Here is a 22,259-nt window from a genome sequence, read left to right as displayed (position 1 = left end):
CATGCCAATGTTAATTATTCAAACCAGTGAATATGAATGAATCATACCTTCTAAAATAACAATACCACTAGAAATAGTGAATTACAATTATTATATATTTTTAATTTGTTCAAGATAGTAGATTTTTATGAATAGAAACTTGAGACACTGGTATTGCTGTTTGACCCAAGTTGCTGAGGCTCCAAGAAACGCAGCAGATTGGCACTGATGGCTCTGGCTGAAGCAGTAGATGCTGAGATCAGGGAGATATGAGTGATTCTCATTCTAAAATTAATAAATAGCACACAAACCAGCACTGTCTTTAAGGCTAGCAGGTGGCTTTCAGCTTTTTCTTTATTGTGATGAGAAATTGGGAAATTTAAGGCTGGGCTGCTGCACAATGAGGTCTCAGCAGTTTTATTAGTTTCAGCAGCAGATGCTGTAATTTTATGAGCAGGAAAAAGAGGAATCTAACAATCTAAAATAATTAAGGGAAGATGTTTTGAAAAATAAAGGCTAACAAAATTAGGAAACATTTAAACAGAACATCACTGGAACTGTGAACTGAGGATTTTGGTGGTTCCTAAACAGCAGTGAAAATTGCAGAATTGTTGAGGGTGGAAGGGATTTCTGGAGGTCATGTAGACAAAATTCCCTGCTCAAACAGGGCCAGCTAGAGTTGAGGGGTTTGGACTAGAGGATCTTGAAGGTCTCTTCCAACCAAATCCATTCTATGATTCTGTGACTTGTGGTATTATTATCTGTTTATGTGGAAAATGTAAAAATATTAATGACAGGAACTGTAACACAGCCACTATCACTTAGAAGTGTGAGTGTTACAACGCCCTAAATAATCTTAGAGCAAGGCAGCATGGGGAAATTCTTAATCCCTTTGGATTATATGTTACTTTGGGGTATATTTAGGTGCACTGAATGTACTGAACAATTGCATCTGGTCAAGTACTTGCATGTGCTTCAAGGGGTGGTTATTAGGAACAGGCCAAAGGAGCTTCTCTTCAAAAAAAAAAAAAAAAAATAGGCTGGGCAGAATGCCTTCAGTGTAAAACATATAGGTTCTGTGGGGCTGTGGCTTTAGTAACTTAAGCCCCAAGGAAATTTGTAAATGTTGATCATGCCTTTTCACTCCACCTGGTAGAGTTCTGTTAATGTGAGTGAATGTTTTGCCCCAGGGCGTGGGGAAAAGATGAGGCCTCTGTAGTCACGTCCTATGGATTTAGAGTCTCTTCATGCCTGTTTGATGAAAGCAGGGTTTATATCTTTTTCTTGGCAATATATTTATTTATCATTCTCAAAATGCTCTGACACTAAGGCTGTATTCATATGTATTCAGGTGCATCTCTGTTTATTTATAGCTTAGGGTGGGGGGCCGAATTTCCATGATATTGAGAAATCAAGTGTGAGAAAGTCATTCCTGGCAGTTATCTAGGACTTCAGCAAACTAGATCAGTTGAAGCTACAGGGAGGATTTGCAGAAATTTCTGCTTACTAGGGAGCATGACTCTTTGAAATTAAATCTTTTTTTATTAGTTGTATCCAGTGTTTTAGAGGATAAAAATCTTCATTTGATATGTTCAATGAAAAACTCCTGCCCTAGTGTTTTCAATGTAAAAACTTTTTACGTAACAGCAGATATTAGTTACTTTATCAAATAGCTTTGGCACTAAAGTGATATTCAGAAAACTTTATTCTATCTCTTTTTGTGAAATAGGGTGAGAAGTGGCTCATAATTAAAAAAATGCTACACAATGTTTTTTAGATGCATGGCAAAATATCAATCACTTTTTTTTTTGGAGGATTATCCAGGATTAACTACTAAGGTTAAACATGGTGATTGTTCAGAATTTTAGCTGTCCCTTCATTTTTTGCCAACAAGGGGAAAATACTGCTCTTTCCTTTCTTAGAACATTGAAAATTAAGACAATTGCAACAACATGATATCTATTAAAAACAAAATAGAAAGGATACTGGAAAAATGAACTGAGTGCAAACAGATAAACTTTTGGAAATGGTGATAATTCCCAACACTTCGATTTTTGGGCATAGTTATGAAATGTGTTGCCATTTATCAACTTTTAAAAGTTTGAGGGGTTTTTTTTCATATAGAAAAATCTAGGGTGGTGCTTTTATGGTTTATTGTGGGGATTTTTTGTTTGGTTTTTTTTCTCTTCCTTTCTCTTTTTTAACCTGTGGCTTGAAAGGAAGCAGCAGTGAGAATGAATTTCATGCTAGTAGACACTTTTAAGACTAGATTTAGCTGCAGTCACATTAGCTTAGATAATGGGAGAATTTTTCTTCATTGAAAATGCTCCCTGTCGCTTAAGAAGAACTCACTGAGGCAGCCTGCCATCTAGCTTTTTCACAGCAAAATAGGCTTGCAGACTGCAGATGAGAGACTCGGGAGCAGAGACAATTTTAACTTAGCCATCCCTAATTTATCTCAAGCTTTTTCAATTCATCTTCACTGCTCTATGCACACTGGAACACCAGATTGTCAACCCCTGGGAAAAGAAAGCAGCCAGGGATCTAGAGAGCTGTCACATCCTGAGAAATATTTAAATTGTGCTGATTTTCTTCTGGAGTGCTGAGCAGAGGGAATGAAACTCTCCATCAAGTCATAGCTTTGCGGGCAATAGATCAGAGGATACTGCCAGTTTTCCTAATGGATTATTGTTATCGGGCAGGTTCTTCCTGAAGGTATGTAGTTACTCTCGCGATTCATTACCCACACTATTTATCAGGTAATGATCTAATGAACTGGTAATCCAGATACATTAAGAAAAATGTTAACTAAGTAGTCTGTATTGATTGAATGATGGCACTTTATTGCAGCATGTTTGCAGGTAAAATACTCTGATCTACTTACTGTAGATGTGTCGTACCTGCTGCCAAGTGCTTTGTCAGCAATCCCCTCAAGCAAAACCAATCCCTAGCCTTTAAACAAAAAAGCAAAAATCCATTGTGCTGCATATAATATTGCCACAAGTTTATGCTGATTGTCCAGAGAATGTTGTTTTCTGAAACAATAAATAAAAAATAGCAAAATCATATGTCTGATTTTAAATTTGTTATAAATGAGTATTAATTTTGCAAAAATATTTTCCAACCTGGATATATGCAGAACTACCCTTAAAGTACTGCAGATTAATTCTGGAGTTAGACATTTGCTTGTTTACTATAATGTTCCAACCTTTCACATGGGGAGTTACAATATTTCATTCTGAAAATCTCTGACAGATATGTGACAGAAGTCTGTTGTTGCATCTGTACTGCCACACTCCAGGAGCTTCTTAGAAAAGCATAAGGATTATATACCATAACTGGAGATTTAAAAATAAAATCTGTAAAGAATTTCTTGCCTTTTAAACTTCTGTGTTTATATGAATTACAGCCTGTTCCTCTTAATCTGAATTGCTTACTGCATGTCTGTAGCTTGTGAGGCAGCCTGACCTAAAAATGAAAGATCTCTAAATTGCAGAAGCAGCTAGACATTTTTGAACTCTTCCAAGCGCGGGAGTTGCTGCAGAGATGGAAAAAGCACTGCCACGTTTAAGTTAAAGTCCTGGCCTTGTTTCATTTCCAAGTTGGCACTCTACCTGAGTGCAAACTCTGAGACTTAAGCACAAATTGGCAGGTGCAGGGCTAAGCAGGAGTTAAGCCCTGAGAAAATAAAAATGCTTATCTGTAGCTTCTTGTCCAGTGCACTGGCTGGGCTGCTGTCATGCTACCAAGAGTAAATGATGTATGAGCTTGTCTCTGGTGTACTTGATAGTGCAGTGGATATGCTGAACTGGATTTTTAGTCACAAGATAGATGTTTGTCATATTTTTGAACATGCTGCTGACAGAAAGCAATAAGATAGAGATAAATACAAAGCTGGGGTATGAAGGGGGTATCAAAAGCCTGTATTGGTTAAAAGAAGTAAATGTGTGACAAGATCATTTTCAGTATGTTTATCTTCCTCTGTTTAAGGAATATAGTATGTTCAAGGCATTGCTAAAAATTACAGTAGTACATGTTGCTTCTGTATGTAACACCTCAAAGTTCCTTTCTCCTAGTGCCTTGGAAAGGCTGAAGAAAAAAGTGGAGAGATTGATTCTATTGCATTTCCAATGAACTCTCTTAAAACACTTCCTTTCCTATGGACCTCAGAAAGACTCAGGCAAAGACGCTTCCATTAAGCTCTCCCTAGAGGGTCCTACCATCATCAAGATATTTTTTAAAGGAAGTGTGTGCAATAGCTGTCTTTTCCCCAGTCTCTCAAACTTTTCACTTATACATACAGAGGCATCATAACACGCTTCTGGATATCCATGGATATTTCAGCATTTTGTGTAATCACTAACAAATGTCACAACCTAGAGGGTAATACAGGCTCTTCTTATTATATATTGTTCATATGAAAAACTAGCTTTTCCAGATCACATTCCATTTGGTCTTCTTTGGGTTCAAATATATGTTTAAATGTTTAGCTACTTTAACTACTAGCTTTTTAAATATAATTGTTTCTGATATATGTGACTGGGGAGTAACCAAGAGCAACACAAAAGTATGTTGATCTTTTCTCTAAAGCAAGACGAAACACACTAAAACTAGATTTAAATGGGAGGGTGATAATAAAGAATAGAAAAAAAATGAAGATTAATAGCTTTATGTTTCATTTTTACCTTTGCATTTTATTTTCCTTTTTTCTATCATGATGTGCAGTAATAGCTCTCCCCCATTCTCCTGCTAGACAATTCTGATGTATCCACACATTATGGTGTTCTCAGGTGGATATTTCTACTGCCTTCTGATATCCTTTTAGACTATTTTTGTAAAGAACTGTGTTACAAAATGTGGAATAGCATAAATGGATGAAAATAGTCTGGGAAGAAAGCTGAAGCAAAAATTGTTATGGTGTTAAATTTATACTTTGTAGTTTTCTGCCTGTCCTGGTTCCACTGGTATTCCTGTTCCACCTTTACTTTACTGTTCTTTCTTCTTTCCTACATTAAGTTCATAAAAAAAAAGAAAAAAAGTTATGCATAAGAATTTGCAGCAATGTAACAAATAAACCTATTTTATTTACATTCTTCAGCAATCCTTAGCCAACACTGGTTATCTCCTGTGCCAAATTTTGCTGAAGTCAGCTTATATGTTGACTCTATTCATTCCTTGATACCATAGGTTCTACTCCCTGTTCTACTGTGTTCCACACAAATCATAAAAACAAAAGGAAAAAATTTGACTGTTTTATGCAATGCTTCTGGTTTTCCCTCGTGTTTATTTAACATCTGAGTTAAGAATTTGCTCTTCTCCCAGAGTGAGCCTCTAGAAGGTAAAAATATTACCCTGAATTGATACAAAAAAGGCAGCTTCTTATTTGTGTCATTCTTCTTCCTTCTTACTTATTCTAGATTTGGCACTATGTTTGTGATAACACATAATTCTATGTAATGGATAAAAATAATATTTCTATGAACATGTTTTGGAAAAAAGTAACTAATGGTTATTTAAAATCATCTGTTCTTTGAACTCTAGCAGGTAACTTGTGGGAAAAGTGCTTAGAAGAAGAAAGACCTAAGGGCATGGATAATGACAAAATGAATGTTCTCAGGCAAAACCTGGGTATTTCCAAGATTAGGATGTGCTATGACCTGATTTATTTCTTCCCTTTTTATGTCTTTCTAGGTTTCAGGACTGATTTGCTGCTGTTCAAGTATTAATTAAATCAATTATTTTGTTTCATATGTATCATTTACACAGACCATTAACTAGAGGACATATTCAATTATATGTTAATTCTGCTAAGATTTAAGTAGCCTAATGACCTACAGAAAATCTGTGTTTTCACACACATAATTTCATAATTTTGAGTGAACAAGAGTGAAAAGATGGTTTTCCCTGAAAATCATGTTTGATTATTGTAAAGAAATTCAAGAAACCGTGGTAGAAATAAGATGCAAAGCTAGTTCACATTTGACAAGTTGCCTTATTTTGATTGAAATGCCTCAGCATGCTCTCAAAGTGTGATCCAGCTCCTTAAATTGTGGGTTACCTTGCCTAGCTACAGGGGCAAGTCCAAAGCCTCACGCAAATTTTGTGTTGTATCTTTTAGCCCATTATTTTAGTTATGCAAAATATATGAAATTTTAGTAAACATTAATATTTGACTGAGTAGATATATGTGTTCATATCCTAATAAATTTTAAAAAATATAAACAGGCACCAGAATTCACTTCTCCTTATTTACTTTGTCTCCACCTCTTGAGAGAATTCAGATCAAATAATAACACAATTTTAATGACTTATATTGTCCTAATAGACAAAGTATAAAGCAGCTGGTATTCCTGTTGAAAGGCACATGCCTCACAAAAATATTGAAAAGTATGTGATTAAATGAATTAATTTTGATTCACAGGTAATATCTTTCAGATTATGCATTATAAAGTTAATTTTAAAGTGTACACTAATTCTCTTGTTCAATCATTACCTTAGTTTAACATATTTTAAGTAAAGCATTTTGTTTTGAAACACTTGCAAAGATTTGGGGTTTTCTGTTTGTGTGCCTCACCCACTCTGCACCAATGAAATGCTATGAAACACATTTGAAAATCTGTAATAGCTACCCCTATTACATTTCTGGAAAACCCAAATGTTAGAGCAAGAAAACCTATATGTTTCAAAGGTAATTTAAAATAAACTTTTTACTGTAAATTTGAATCTTGTTCCACCTTGCTATGCAGTAGAAAGTAAATATGACTAAAAAAGTAAGAATATCTTTAATCTTTTCTTGCACTTTTTCTTTCTTTTATGCATTGCTGAGCAGAGAAGTTATTCTAAAATATCCTGCACTGGTCTCTTCTTCTTGTCAATAAATATGCAGAATTTTCTGCAGTATGTATTTTCAGGTGCAATTAAAATTTGGTTTGTTCGGGGGAATTCAATATTGCTTTTCTAACCTTATTCTGTCATTACAATTACTGTATGACATAGAGAGATAAATAACATTACTGAAGAGATTATAGTGATAGATCTTGTTCTAGAGTGTCTTTTAATATCCTGTTTTCCTCTTTCTTACACTTCTGGAAGTCACTACATTGAAGGCAATGGAACAAATGACAGTGAAATCAGATTCCTTATGTTTAAGTATTCCAGCTGACCCTTAACATGCACTAGCAATAAGTTTCTATCTTAAATTGTGTCTGTTAGTAAGGCTTTGAAAGGTACATGATTTGTTTGAACATAAAACTGCTTATGCTTTGCTTTTCCAGCTGCTGCTGAAGACTGGCAAAACTTTTCAAGAGTCCATAGCTTCTCAAATTTTGAAAACTACTTAATCAGAAGTTAAGGCACATGAAAAAATTATATTTCAAAAAACTGTGAAGAGTTCCTTGATTACTTCTTATTGTCTTTGATGCCCAAAACTTTCATTATTTGAAGTGAGTGAACTGTGTATTTCATATGGATAGTTTGAAGGACACTTCTGAGGTGTGTTGTCATCACAAAAATTTATATTGAAACACTTTTAATATTCTTTGACTATTTTGGAGCAGCAATTAACTTTAAAAAAAATTGGTAAGCATGAAAATTTTTGTGTGAAACAAAAAGCGTTTCATTTTGTCTGAAACAAAAACAAAAAGGAGGAGTTGCTAACTATCTTTGGTGAAGATTTACCTCCTTTCTCCAGTATTTCCTCTAATCCTATTTCATCAACTTTCATTTTTCGGGTTGAACTTTTCTGATATTATATGGAAAAAGTTAGAGAAAGTCAAATTTAAGAGGTTTTACTTTTTATAACTACTATTTTTGAAGAAATAGAGGGACCAATAGGCTTTCCCTACCTGTTTGCTCATATACAGTGTAGGAATGAAAGGCGTTCATATCTCATCTATTCTCTGCTTGCAAAGTCATAAAGAATAGAGAATAGATAAAATGGAGAAAATTAAAAAACCAAATAAACAACCAAACAACAATAAGAAAAAACAGATTCACAAAATATATTAAGACACTAGGAAAAATATTTTGTTCTCTTTTCTGTGTTCTGTATTCTCAAGGACGTTAATAAACTGTTGTGAATAATGCAGCACAGTCTCTGGAATTTAGGGATGATTTTTAGCACTTTGAAATTACTGAAATATTACTCCCATAAATGGCCTTTCACACTCAGCAGTTGATTCCCACCCTCCTATGGTAAAATCTATGTTACTCATCATATGGTATGCTTTACTATTGCTTATTGCACTATTATGAGTTTGTGCTTCAGTATGATGCAACAGCAGCCACTTCAGCATCTTGCCAACACCAAAAGAAATATCATGCTAGGCCTTTCTTCTCCTGGAATGGCTTTGACTTGAAGCTCTGCCCTCCAGCCAGCAAGAATAAGTCTGATAAAAAAACTAGCTTTGTGGAAAAAATGGGATAGTTTTTCAATAGTTTAGTAATGTGAATCATAAGGATCTGATGAATCTGAGACCTGAATCACAGTATCAAAATACCAGGGAGACTGAGGCTGTCAGAGTAATGAGGTGGAAGGAGGAATTCCCTATTTTTTTTCAGCAGTAAACTGTTAAATTACAACAGCCATGACATTTAACCTCACCTTAAAAGTGCCTTTCACTCTTTGCATGTCTCCCCTGCAATAAAATGGGCTCCTGTGCTAAACAATGAAGAAACTCATCTCATCTGTTTCTCCTGCCATAGGCTGTGGCCTCCCTGGACACGATCTCATCTTTGTAGCCACATGCTGCTACACCCTACCTCCTGTCAAAAAGTGTCAGGGGAGGAAAAATGAGGAAAAACTCACTTTCAGAAAAGAACTTATTTCTCTGGTGTGTTCCTCTCTGGGGAAAAGCAGACTGGCAGCCAGACAGGCAGGGTGAAATCACCTAGAGTTCTGATACTTCCCTTGCCACCAAAACACCTGCTGCAATATTAGTCAAACTGCTGAGTCAATAAGGATCTTTAAGAGTTGTAAAGATCTGTACAGTTTACCTGATCTAGTGGAGCAAACCCCAGATCTGATCAGTTTTATAAAAGTACTTCACTCCATACTTGATAGCAAAGTAGTTTGTTCTTGGTTTTTGCTGTTTTTGTTCTTGTTGGTTTGTTTTGTTTGTTTTGGTTTTGTTTCTTGTGTTGGTTTTTTTAAGTAAGTTTTTCTAAAAACTTCTTTGCTTGTTTTTTGTAATTTGGATCTGTCAGCCCTCTGTGAGAACTTCAAAGTCTGGGGATTTGGTTGGTTATTTGGTCTGTTGGGTTTTTTTTGTTTTTTTCTTCTTTGTTTGTGGCTTCCAAAATGCTGGAGATTGAAGGGACTAGGCACACTAAGCTAAACCTACGTGTGCATCTTAAAATGGGCAATGCTTTAAGAGTTTCCAAGTTTGTACAGTGTGTGTTGCTGCATCTTAATCTTCAGCTTGATCAGGAACTTCTTTCTTTTCAGGCATCTAGACCAAAGGTCTTGCGTGGAATTCCTAATACAATAAAACAGAATCACAGAATCAGAAATGAGTGAGGTGAGAAGGGACTTTTGGAGGTAAACTGGTCCAGCCTCTCTGGGGTGACCTGAAACTGAATTCCACCATCATGTTCTGTCAGCTTCTGAATACCTCCAAGGACAGAGACTCTATGTCAGCATTGTGTGAGTGCTCATGTCACACTCACAGTAAGGAAGTGACTCCCAGTGCTCAGAGGATACCTTCTGTGCTTTAACTTGTGCCCATTGCCTCTGGTCCTGTTGGTAGACACCACTGAAAAGACCCTGGCTCCATCTTACTTGCACTATCTCTCTGAGCATTTGTGCACATTAGTAAAATCTGCCTTGAGGCTTCTCTACTCCAAGCTGAACAGTCCCATTTTTGTCAGAATTTTCTCACAGAAGAAATGGTCCAGCCCTTTCATTATCTTTGCAGATCTACACTGAACTGGCTCCAACTTGTCAGTGTCTCTTGTACTGGGGAGCCTGGAACTGGACACAGTATTCCAGATGTGGTCTCATCAGTGCTGGGTAGAGCACAGGCAGTACCTATCTCCATGTACTGACAGTGCTTTGCCTCATGCAAGCTGGAAACCTCCTTCACGGCAAAGGCACCATTACTGGCTCCTGATCAATTCAGTGTCCATCAAGACCCCTGGTATTTTTCTAGCAAGCTTCTTTCCTGCTGTGTGTCTCCTGGCATATATTGTTGCATGGGTTGCTCTTCCCCAGATGCACGACTTTGCGCTTCCCTCAATGAAATAAAATAATACATTGCTTAAAAAGACTATAAAATTTTCTTTCTTTATATATACATCTCAAATTGTTTTGAGGACCCCAGGCCACATTATTTAATTCATTTTCCTAAATAAATTTTAAAAATTAAGACATTAAGAACTATGATTTTAATCAGAAAATCAAGCTGTTTGTTCCCTTTCTTTTGTCCTATGCTAATGATTCCTAGGTACACTGCAGAAATATGATGTCACAAGTGATCACCAGCAGTGTTTCTAAGGGTTCAGTTCTAGTGATGGTTCTATTTGATATATTTTTCAACAATATGCAAGCAGAAGTTTAATATACTATTAGCAAATTTTCTGATGATACCAAGCAGGGAGATGCTGAGGACTTGGCCTTGAGAAAGAATCTAGAGAGATTAGAGCACTCAGCTATAAATATTGGCATGAATATTAACAAGTCTAAAATGCCCAATTCTGTAATTCTGCACCTGGGGCAGAGTATTGCCTGGCTCTAGTATAAATTGCAAGAGGAGTGGCTGGACAGCAGCCCTGCAGGAAGGGACGTGAGGATGCTGCTCAGCAGCAGGTTCTACACGCATCAGCAGTGGTCCTTCACAGCCCAGAGGACACAATGCATTCTAGGGTCCACCAAACACTGCATGACAGCTGAGAGAAAGAGGTGATTGTCTCACTGCACTCAGTGCAGCCTCACTGTGAGCGCTGTGTGCAGCTCTAGGCCCTGTGATTTAAGGAATGAGAGTCCTTCAATGCCTCTAGAGGACATGGATGAAAGGGCTGAGGGGAATGTATTGTGAGCAGCAGATAAGGACTTTGGCTTTGGCTGCTTTGCAATAAGGGAGTCTGAGGGGTAATGATAAAGACATTAAACAGGACTGACCCTAAACTGAGCCATGTGAAACCTCTCTAGTGACCATCTGCCAGCCTGATGTAGCACCATTCACCACTATGAAGATATCAAGCAGAACTTTATCATATATAAATATATGTAATTCTCTTAGTTGCTTCATTAAGTTTATTATTATTGAAGAAAAATTTTAAACAATTTTTAAAAAAAGAGAAATGAAAGAAAAATTCTTACCTAAAACTGAAATTACCTGCATATATAAACATAACACTGACATATTTTCTCACACTGATTTTGTGTAAATATTGATAAATATTTACATTAACAGAAAGAGTTCAAATTCCATACTGAAAGTATCTCTACATATGAAATGAAGGAGTGCAGAAGAAGAAATGGATAGAAATCTCAGAAAAACATGTGAGCAGAAATACTGAACACATGGCAACATTCACTATAGTGCATTGTTTCATAATGATCTTGGTAGAGAAAAATGCCAGGGTGTATGGATTGAACCATAAAGATCAAGCAATTACATCTTGAGACAATAAAGATCACTTACTGGATGTGGTGCATTTATTCAAAATAAAAGTACTGCAAACAGTATCTCTAATAGTGTATGAATGGCAGACTTCCAGGTCATTTTGGAGAAATACTTGGTCTCTGTATGCAGCAGCAGTCTTGTAAGTACATGCAGATGAAACTTACTAACTCTTTCTAGAAATTAATATGAAAAAGAAATTCTGTATTGCTAAATCAGTAGACAAACCCAGTCAGGACTCAAACTCAGGAAAAATTTTAAAAAATGCTCAAAAACTTAATCCACAATTCCATGCAGGTAACTGACTATTCTCCTGAACAAAATCTGTAGGTTATCTTTTCCAATCCAGTATTTTTATGAACACATAAGGGCAATCTATTTATTTTTAATAGCTTGAAACTTTCCAGTCTCAGACATACTTAACTGAGGGAGTGAATCTTTTCTTGTGAGTGTCCCAAAAAGATGTTCAATAGCACTGGATCTTCTTTATGCTAGGTTTGTTCCGTAACCAGAGATTCCTGTTTGAGATTTCCTGTAGATTCTTTACCTGCTCTGTAACGAGGAGTTAGATTTTCCAGTACTGTCAAATGGTGTAGCAGAATCTCCAGAATGCACAGCCCATTCCCAGGCACAGATATAAGATCTGCAAGTAAGCACCCTTAGTTCAGTGCCAGTACTGCATGTCAAAATTCTCAGCTTCAAATGAAACCCATCTTACCCAAGTAAAACATACACAAGGGCTCATGCAGATGTTTGAAAAGCCTTGAAAAGGATTTAATTTTTAGTTGTGTAAATTTTTTTGTTGTTTGTTTTTTTTTTTTTTGTTTTTAATTTAGATTTGGTTATATGCAATATAAAACATCACTTCATCGTAAAGTGAAAATCTGTTTGGCAAAGAAATGGAAAAGCATAATTGCTGAAATTTACCAGTACATCGTGCCAAATTGAAGTAATGTAACAACCTCAAATTGTATTCCTTGTCATTGAACTATTAATCCAAAAAAATTGTTACACTTTTTAGAGAACATATTACAAATTTACCATACAGAATTGGTGTGTTCAGTACGTCTCTAACTTTATTTTCAAGTGCATTATTTTCAGTATTTATGACAAAGGATGATGCAACTTTTATGAGCTGTTAATTTGTGTTCTCTGCCTTTTTACTTAAACTAAAACTCCATTCTTATTCAAAAAGGAAACAAACAAAAATGGGTGACCAAAATAGACTTGCTCCTAATGTTAGATGGCAAGGATTTTTTGTGTGCATGCTTGTGATAGATAGATAGATAGACAGATGGATAGATAGATAGATAAGAACGATAATGAAAAATAATATCTTGTGACTTTGAAATGCAAATGGAACATTTTAATTTCTTATGAAAATTAGTTTCAAGATCAACAACAATCTTACATTTAAAACTATAAAAACCTCTTTTTTTCTGTAAACTTCACATATAAACTTTAAACAACCTATCTGAAACAAAAGGTGCTCTACTTAGCAATTAAAAGACTGGTTAGCTGTGTTCTGATTAGTATTCTTAGATTGAGAGATAACTGTGTTATATAATAGACTGTTAAAAGACTTTTACTTTTCAGAGATTTCTGGTATGGTTTAAAAAATAGCTTAAATAGACTATTTTGTAAAACACAAATTATACTTATTTGCCTACATAATGATTTTTCTGAAAAGTGGAAATATATTTCAACGTACATTTTTGGGAGTCAAGAATAAGATCCAAAAATAATTTTCTGGATAAAAAAAATTGTATTTTGCCTAGAAGCCATTTTTTGCAAAGGATAGGATGAAATAATTTCTTACATATAGAAGCATCTATACCTTTTAGTCCAAAATTGCTGAAATTCTAACTGGTCTATTTCATGTAACATTTGTCTGTTTTCCTTTCTCCTCCATATATCCCCATTTCTTCATTGATTCATAATTCAGCCACCAACATCCTGTCTAAGATGCTGGGTTAGGCAGCCTTCTGTCTCTCAAAATTTTCTCCTGACATTTCTTCTCTTATCAATATGGCAAAAAGGGATGTACAGATGGCTATATGGCTAGCTAAACTGAAAATATCAAAGAAATAGTGCCTTTCAGAAATATTTTTCCTTTCCATTTAAGCCATCTAATTGGAGAATCTTGTGGGATAATGGCTTTGAAAATAGTCTGCTTTATTAGCATTCTGTCTGTTCTTCACTCTTTTCCTTTCACTATAGCAGATGCTTAAAGGGGCAGTGATTAAAAGCCCTTTGACCTTTGTAAGGGTTTCTCCTGTTGAGTGGTTCATGGGCAGGAACAACTTCTCTTTTTAATGTAGTACAGTGCAACCAGGAGAAATTCCATGTTAGTAGCACAGAGATTTGGTCACTCTCCAGAAACTGAGTAGGTTACCATTCAAATTCATATGGAGTCCCACATCACAGCTCAAATTCCTCCCTGTTACTAAACCAAGTTAAAAGTACCTGTGTTTCACATGGCAATCTTAATGTAAACATATATTGCACCTCCTTAATGATGCAGTGTTGTTACTGGGCCCTTGCAGTCCAGGTGAATCCTGAGAACATGAGTGGTGAGGTAATGCAAATGTGACCAGCATCTTGCTTAGTGTTTGCTGTATGGAGACAGGGACAAGTAGTCTGGTCACTCCTGCCAGATATTTTATACAGATTTCTACTACAATTGACTGGCATATCTTTACTGAGAAAATTTATTTTAAGTTTTTAGCCCTGAAAACATTTTGGTCATACCACAGTCTTGCACTAGTATTTAAGGTATAACAGAAGTTTGATTACTGAAATACCAGCTTCACTCATAGTTTTAATGAAGACCAGTGCTGCTTAAAACTCATGTTCTATGTTTCAATAACACATAATTTATCAAATGGAATATGTACTGTTCCCAGAGTGTTGACATGTAGAGTGAGTGTTTTAATGAAATTAGTTTTTACAATATGGACAGAATGCTCGCACAGTACTGTTTAATCAATTAGCGGAGAAAGCACAAAAATATCTCCTTTCAGTAGATCCAATTGCTCCACACGCTGCTGTGGAAGCAGATGATGAATATTTAATACTAAATAGGTGCCCTGGTTTGTGTGCTGAAATGTTATCTCATTACTTAATGAATGTGCTTATAAAACTGATATATTGCATTACTTGGTCATACTGTGTCAAGTTGAATTGACTTTTAATGTAAACTATGTAACATGATGTGACATCCTGTAATTTGCCATAATTTGATATGACATAACTTAGCAGGTCAGAAATGTAAAACAAACAAAAATTTGTCCATGAGGAAATTCATGCTGCTCATTTAGGCAAATGTGAGAAGTGTTTTTGCCAGAAAATTAAATGGAAACATATTTCATATGATGAAATTCCCTAGAATTATTCCCTATACAAAAGGGTAGAATTTTTTCACCAAAAAAGACTTTGGAGATGATGAATACTTAGTTTTACTGTGTTCAGGTCTAAGTAATGTCTTGAACTGTTACCATTTTCCTCAAAAGCTATCAGAATACAGGATCTGGCTTTCTAGTAATAATTTAGTGCAGTGAATGACAACTTCTCTTCCCAAGTCATCAGCATAGACATGCTAACAATCATGCTGAAGCAGAAAAAATACTTTTGTGCGTAGGAGTTGATGGACTCATGGCTTTATATCTAATCATTGACTCAAGAGATTCATGTTAACATGAAATCCATGTCAACCAGAGCTGATGGTGTCAGGCAGGTGTCACCCACAGTATCAAACAGTGACTGACAGAAAATTCATTACTTGATTTGGGGCTTAATTGTTTTGCTTTCTTGAGGCAACTTATCAGCTTCAGGCACTCAGCAGGGCATAAAGCTCTGGGGCTATAGAGAAAGAACAAAAACAAGGTGAATAACACAGAGAAAAAAGACAAAGCTATTCCATTTGTCAGGAGCAATTTATACTTCTTAGGCTGTCCATATACATGGGAGAAAAACAGTGCTTGAAATAAAGCAGAAGACAATCCTATATGTTATTTCAAGCAATCTTTGGCAAAATTACTTCAGTAAGCTACAGCTATGTGAAATAATCTACAATTGAATTCATGCTGAGCTTTGAGATGCAGCAATCTTCCAGCCTTGCTTTGACCGAAATCTTTATAATGGCCAATCAAAGAGTAATATATGAAAAATACTAAATACTATCAATCCATGGCAAGATTGTGGTTTTAAAGCCATATTGTAAAATTTGCTTTTTATTTAAGATGTAAAAATGAAAAAAATATCTAACTTTATTTTATAAATATTTTATATTATATATTGTTAAAAGGTACCAAGGCTCTTGATACCCATTCCTTTAGTTAAATATCACTGTATTTTGGATGAGACCTTTTCTGGAAGAAGTAAAATATTTCAGAAACTTTTTTTTCAAATATCAAATATGTTTTCATTCTTTTATCTGTTCAGTTTAGTAGTTTCTTATAACTCAATGACTTAAAGGACAGAGTAAACAAAATTTCTTATCTTTATCATCCTACATACTTATTTGGAATGAGCTAAAGTGATGCTGGACAAGAACTAGCAGAACCACTCTTTTTCTTAAGAGTATCTCTATCCAGGAAGCCAACAATTTTGAAGCTTCATACTTGTATGAAGTATTGTGCTTTTTATAAAACTGAATCAGCCACATAATGTTTCACAACACATTCTAACTAATGATATGAGGGAGTACATGAGGGAAATGGGCACCTTGATAAATCACTGTGTTTTCTTCCAGACCCTTTTGAAGAACTGGTGGCACATTCACTTTAGTTTAGCCATATAATATCCCTGCTCTGACTGGGGAGGTTAAGTCAAATGGCATTTGTGTATCCTTCCTCCCTAAATTAATCTATAAACCTGTGAGTCTATGTAATAAAATTATTTGAGCATGTGTACATTTTTAAAAGAGTATAAACACAAAAAACAATGTTGCAGAACTGCAGAATGACTGAGGTTAGCAAGGATATCTGCACATATCTGCTCCAGATATCTGCAGATCATCTGCTCCAACTCACATGCTCAAAGCACGGCCAGCTAGTGTAGGTTAAGGAGGTCTGTGTCCTGTTGGGTTTTGACCATCTCTAGGGATGGGGATGCCACAAAATAAATGACAAATTTTCTGTGTTTGATCACCCTCATAGTGAAAATATCTTTATTATGTTTTAGAGGAATTTCTTGTATTTGCCTCTTGTCCAGTCACTAAAAAAACACCAAAAAAGAGCCTGGCTCTGCTTTCTTCACAGCTCTCTTGAACATGGATGGATAAGGTGGCCTCTCTTCTCCAAGCTGAAAAGACCCAGGCCTCAGACTCTCTTTATATGAAAGATTCTTCAATGCCTTAATTATCTTAGTTATCTTTCTGGTATGTTGATGTGCTTGCTCTAGTAGGTCCACTTCTCTCCTGGACTGGGGAATCCAGAACAGAGTGCTCCAGGTGTGTCTCTTCAGGGCTGCGAAGGGGGAAAGGATCACCTAACCTGGTGGCAGTACTCTTAATAATGCATTCCAGGGTGCTCTTGGACTTCTTTGCTGCAAGGCCACATTGGTATTTCATGGTCAGCTTTTTCACCAGTACCTCCAAGACCTTCTCTGAAAAGCTGATTCTTAGCCAGCTGACCACCAGTGTGTATTAGAGCTTGATGTTGTTCTTCCCTGGTCACAGGTCATAGGTATTTTCCTTTGTGGAACTTCATGATCCAATGTGCACATTTCTCCCAGCTTTGAGGTCCCTCTGTGGTCCCTTCGTAAGGCAGTGCACCCATCTCCTGCATTCTTGACACTCTGCACGGTTTTTAAAAATCATCCATATCATTAATGAAGAAGTAAAAAACCTTTGTCTCTATTATTGGCCAGTAATCACTGAAAGCATATATAACCAGCAAGGACAAAAGTGAAAAAGGCATAGGATACTTCAACATTTCCCATGTTCTTTGTCACCAGTTCTTCTTCTCTAACCAGCAGGGATGATCGTGGGCCTTCATTTTTCCTCATCTTCCTTTTGCTGATGATACATTTGGAGGAGTCCCGCTTTCCCTGCATGTACCTCAGCAGCTTCACAAGTCCAGGTGGACTTTTTCTTTCCTTACACTATCCCTTTCATTTTTGGACAAGTGCCTTTTATATTCATTCTGGTGACCAGGCCCTGGTTTCACTTCTTGTATGCTTTCCATTTATGTTTAAATTTTTTTATGTTCTCCTTACTCACCTGTAAATGTCTGTCACCTTTTCTTGGCTGTCATTCTTGGCTTGATATATTTTTGGAGTCTGAAGAAGCTTGATCTTTGAGAATCACTGACTGTGTGATTTATATTCATTCCCTGCATAAGCTGATAGATAATAGACAGCTTTCTCAAAATTATTTTTTCAGAACAGTGATAGTTTGCCTTGACTTAGAATATACATAGAATAATATTAAAGTGTCACTAAGTAGGGAAAGCAACTATTTGAAAAGATGTTGACTTTCTTGCAAGAAATGATGAATTATGATCAGCCCATATCACATACAAAATGGTTACATTTTTAGCTAAATAAAAAATTTCTCTAACGACTTCCTTTGACAATGTTAGACATGTCCTAAAAGTAATATCTTATTCTGGTAAACAGCTGAAAAATTATGTGTAAAAAATCAGAACTGTAGAAGATCATTGATACATTTTCTGACAGTAGAAAATATAATTGTTCAATTTTAGGGGCGTGATGTTGCCTTTTTCTGAAAATATCTTCACATTTAATACTCTATTTAAGAAGGAAAAAAAAAACCAAAACAAAACAATGTAGAACATTTATTCAAGCACAGGTAATTTTATTATCTTGTCATAAATGTTTACCTATACAAATAGAATGTATTATGTGTAGTATACAATACTTATGTAGAATTTTCAGTCTTTATTACCGCTTGCTTTATCAAGCAATGAAATAATTTTTACTTAGCCTAATTCATCAATATCCCATCTTCCTTTTAGTTATTTTTATCCAAATTCCTACCAAAATCTTCAGTGTTTTCAAAGCAAATATGTAAGCAGATACTAAATTAGGTGCCAGTGCAAAGAGTATCACTGTGGAGTTTGGCAGATCTTTGTTCTTTAATGCCCACCTGTCTTGTTGCTAGGTGCTCAGACACAGGAATCCTTTCTGAGTTATTCAGGCACTCCGGGTAAGAGGAGAGCCAAAATCCTCTCAGTACTAAAAATGTGCACATGTACAATGAGGTTTTCCCTCGGACAGTCCCCAAATAGCAAGCGTCACGCCAATGAGTGTCTCTCTCCATGGCAGCAACTGACAAGAGTACAGTTGGGGATTTATGGGCTGATTACACACCTTTAGCAGCTAGTTCTTAGGCAGATCACATTCCAGTCAAATTCTAGCAGTCTCTCTTCTAGAGAGCACATTTCCAAGTTGCTTGTTTAAATTCATTAATATACTTATGTATCAGCCCATAAAGATAGGGGTGGATAATTTTCACGCTTAACAAAAATGATCCTTGGTTATTTGCGGTTTTTTTATCCTTAGCATGATAAAATATTTCTGTGTAGTATTTCAACTTGTACAGAGGGAAAAAAAATACTTTCCAGTTAAAGTTATATCCATGGCAGAGCAGCTTTTAAACTCTATTGTTAGAAATGTATCAGATTACTACATTTTTTCATGCTTATTGTACTGCTGTGCTGCTAGTATCTATAAAAATTAGTAGAGATTTTCTTCCCCAAATGACCTCTATACATTTGGATACACTTCAATCATATGAATTTAAATTCTTATTTGCTTCTCATTTCACAATAGTTTTTTATTATCATACTGAGATTTTTGAGAAAATAAGAATCCAACATTAACACTATGCCTAAATTGATATTATTTGCACAGCATTTTTCCTAGTTGCTTCTATAGTAGAATTTCATTATTTTAAGCAATTCCTAAGATTTTAAGGGACAGTGTGTCAGTAAACCAATTGGTTTTGGTAATAGATAACCTTTAGATTCCTCCAGAGCTTTTAAGTGCTAACATGATCCACACATTTAGTTTTCATTAATTAACTGCATGTTACACTATGAGAGTCAACAATGAATCCAGGGCCTGATCAAAGTAAAAGCAGAATTATAGCATTCCTTCAGCCAACAATAATTCTACCAGTGTTACACAGATCTGTTGCATTTTTATGCTTCAGTTAAGTCTGTAGCCAAGCCTACAACATGGAATTTTACATAAGGGCTCTGTCCTTACTTAGCAGACTGACAATGATAGTAGCACTTAAGGTTTGAAGTGTTTTGAATTATTTCTGCTCATTCAATGTCCCAAAATGTAAATACTTAATTAGAGAAAGCAAAATGGCATGTGATCAATTATTCTGTGATGCTAACAGATGGTCTAACTGCCTAGCTTGCTCATTCAGTTTCTTGTATACGTGCTTTTTTGGTTAAAAGGATGTAGCCAAATAGCAGAGAGGAATGTTCCTGACTGTGGTATTGTCACTGATTCCAGTTTAAACAGGAGCAATTTTTCATAGGGGAGAAAGTTCTTCTTCCCTGCGAATACACAACACTGAATTCAGGAGAACTTCTGGAGTATTATGTGAAACATACAGAACATGAAGAAAGTCTGCAAAATTGGAATAGGTGGGAGATTGCTGAAAGGAGCAGAGCAGTTTTTCAGCTGGAAAGTCACAAGCACAAGAAACTTTTTTTGAGATTTGCCGGAGGGACATGGAAATTATTCCTCTGTAAATCAAAAAAGATTCTGAAATAGAAGAAAGAATTAAGAGAGTGACATTTCCTCCAACAAACCATTGAAATGGTTACAATTGCTTATCAGATATTTTATTTAATTTATTTTCTTCAATATCTTATTTTCTGTGCTTTGCTAAAACCTAAATTACACCTATATTTTACCTATTGGCAAGATTACATGAAGAAAAAAAGAGGTAGTAGGATGAAAATGCCCATCTCAAACTTGCGATTGACTCACAAATGTATGAAAAATGTCAAAAAATTGACATTTTTCCAGTGCTTCTCAGGAAAGATGAAATTGTGAATGCATCTTTACATGGAATTTTAGACAGTGTGTTAATGGGAAACATTCTCTTTTTCTGTAACAATATCTGAAAAATGAAGTAACTGTTTGCTTCTACACATGAATAAAATTAAGATCTTGATTATGGTAAAAAGACTCCTTCATTGCCTTTGAGTTGATGTGTCTGTAATCCAAACCATAAAAAGGATATTCTAACCCTTATAAGTTAGGAACTTTCCTTAGTATTTCCAGGATTCACACAGAACTGTGAACATTGGCATTGAGAATAAAGTGACTCAGGTTCAAAGGAAAGAAAAATCCTATGTTTGTTCTAAATTTATTGTCACTCAAAAAACTAATGGAAAGAGCAAGGAACAAAACATCTGTGTTTTAAGGGGATTTTGTGGTTCTATTAATTTAAAAGGTAACATAGATGGATAAGGGAATGCTAAAATTATTTTGTGGCAAGTGTGTGCACATGCTTCGACAAACAGCAGTGACAAAACTTATGCCAGTGAAAGAAAATGAGAGTTTTTTGGGGCAAAAAGAGTATAAAATCAGTTCGTTTTTTGGTTTGTTTTTTTTTTTCTTCAAAATGGTAATATATTTCCTGTATTTCTTCCAAACAAAAACTACCAGGAGAAGTGTGTGCTTATACTGGCATATATGATTCATTTGCAAGAGCTGAAAGGGTCTGAGACAGCTTACTGCCTTTTGCATGATTGATTTTAATTTCTTCTTTATCATTTTGATTTTTAACCATTATTGCACAAGTTCTCAATGCAGAAAATTGCCTATTTAGTGAAGGTGATTTAGTCCAATGATTATGGGTGTAAAATTTCAGAAACTTAAAAGTCAGACTTGAAAATTTAGTCAAAATTAGCATGGTCAAGATTCAGTGAAGACAGCTTATTTCAGTGACTCAATATGACAAATGCATTAGGTTGTTTGGTGTGACTGTGCAACCACTACTCCTCTAAGAGATGAAGTTTCAATCTGCAGAATTACTTTGATTTCAAAATATTTAGCTGTTAAGGTAAGAAAAGTTTTTATAGATAATATAAATTGGAGGTGATAACTTCAACAAAGAAGTGTTGGTCAAAAACAAGGTGTTAATTTCCAGAAAGAGCTATAGTTCTTCAACGTGGCTTTCTAAAGTGTGATTTCTTATCTGAAATTGCTTCCTATTAAGATTATATCCAAGTACAGGACTGAATCCTTTTTAAAAGATTTAAACAATTTGCAGTTTACATGGATGCATACAGCAAATATTTCTGATATATTTTGAAGATCTTGAGAAATATCATTATGACTTCAGAGAAGAATGATGACTTGGTGTCTTTTGAGAACTTTTTGAGACTAACTGAACTGACAGGTAAAAGCTTTTGCTCTATACAAGAAAATGCAGGTTAAATTTGTGTTTCTTTAATATATTGCTTGAATGACAAGTTGTTTGAATCTAGATTACTGTCATGTATCTAAAGTAGTCTTTTTTTTTCAGGTTTTCTCTTGATACTAAGAATGGAGAAAATTAGCATAAAGAATAATCATAACAGGAAGTAATTAAAGGACTTTCTAATGTATTTGCATTCATTTTCTCAGCAAGTGATTCAATTATATGTTTTGAGATTTTTTTTA

The 22,259-nt window shown here is 35.3% G+C and overlaps 1 long non-coding RNA gene across 1 annotated transcript in view; it reads left to right on the top strand.

Annotated features, from left to right (window-relative positions):
• Window positions 1-2,405: 2,405 nt before the first annotated feature.
• LOC128939552 (uncharacterized) overlaps window positions 2,406-22,259 on the top strand; it is a 151,701-nt gene continuing 131,847 nt past the window's right edge. Inside the window, exon 1 of the long non-coding RNA XR_008483226.1 lies at window positions 2,406-2,694. This is a non-coding gene — a long non-coding RNA (uncharacterized LOC128939552). The remainder of the gene's footprint in view (window positions 2,695-22,259) is intronic.

This window comes from Melozone crissalis, unplaced genomic scaffold (genome assembly GCF_028551555.1).
Source record: "Melozone crissalis strain CALT ecotype California unplaced genomic scaffold, PUWL_Pcris_2 ptg000004l_1, whole genome shotgun sequence".
In the NCBI taxonomy this organism is placed as follows: domain Eukaryota; kingdom Metazoa; phylum Chordata; class Aves; order Passeriformes; family Passerellidae; genus Melozone; species Melozone crissalis.
This window is presented reverse-complemented; position numbering and strand designations above follow the sequence as displayed.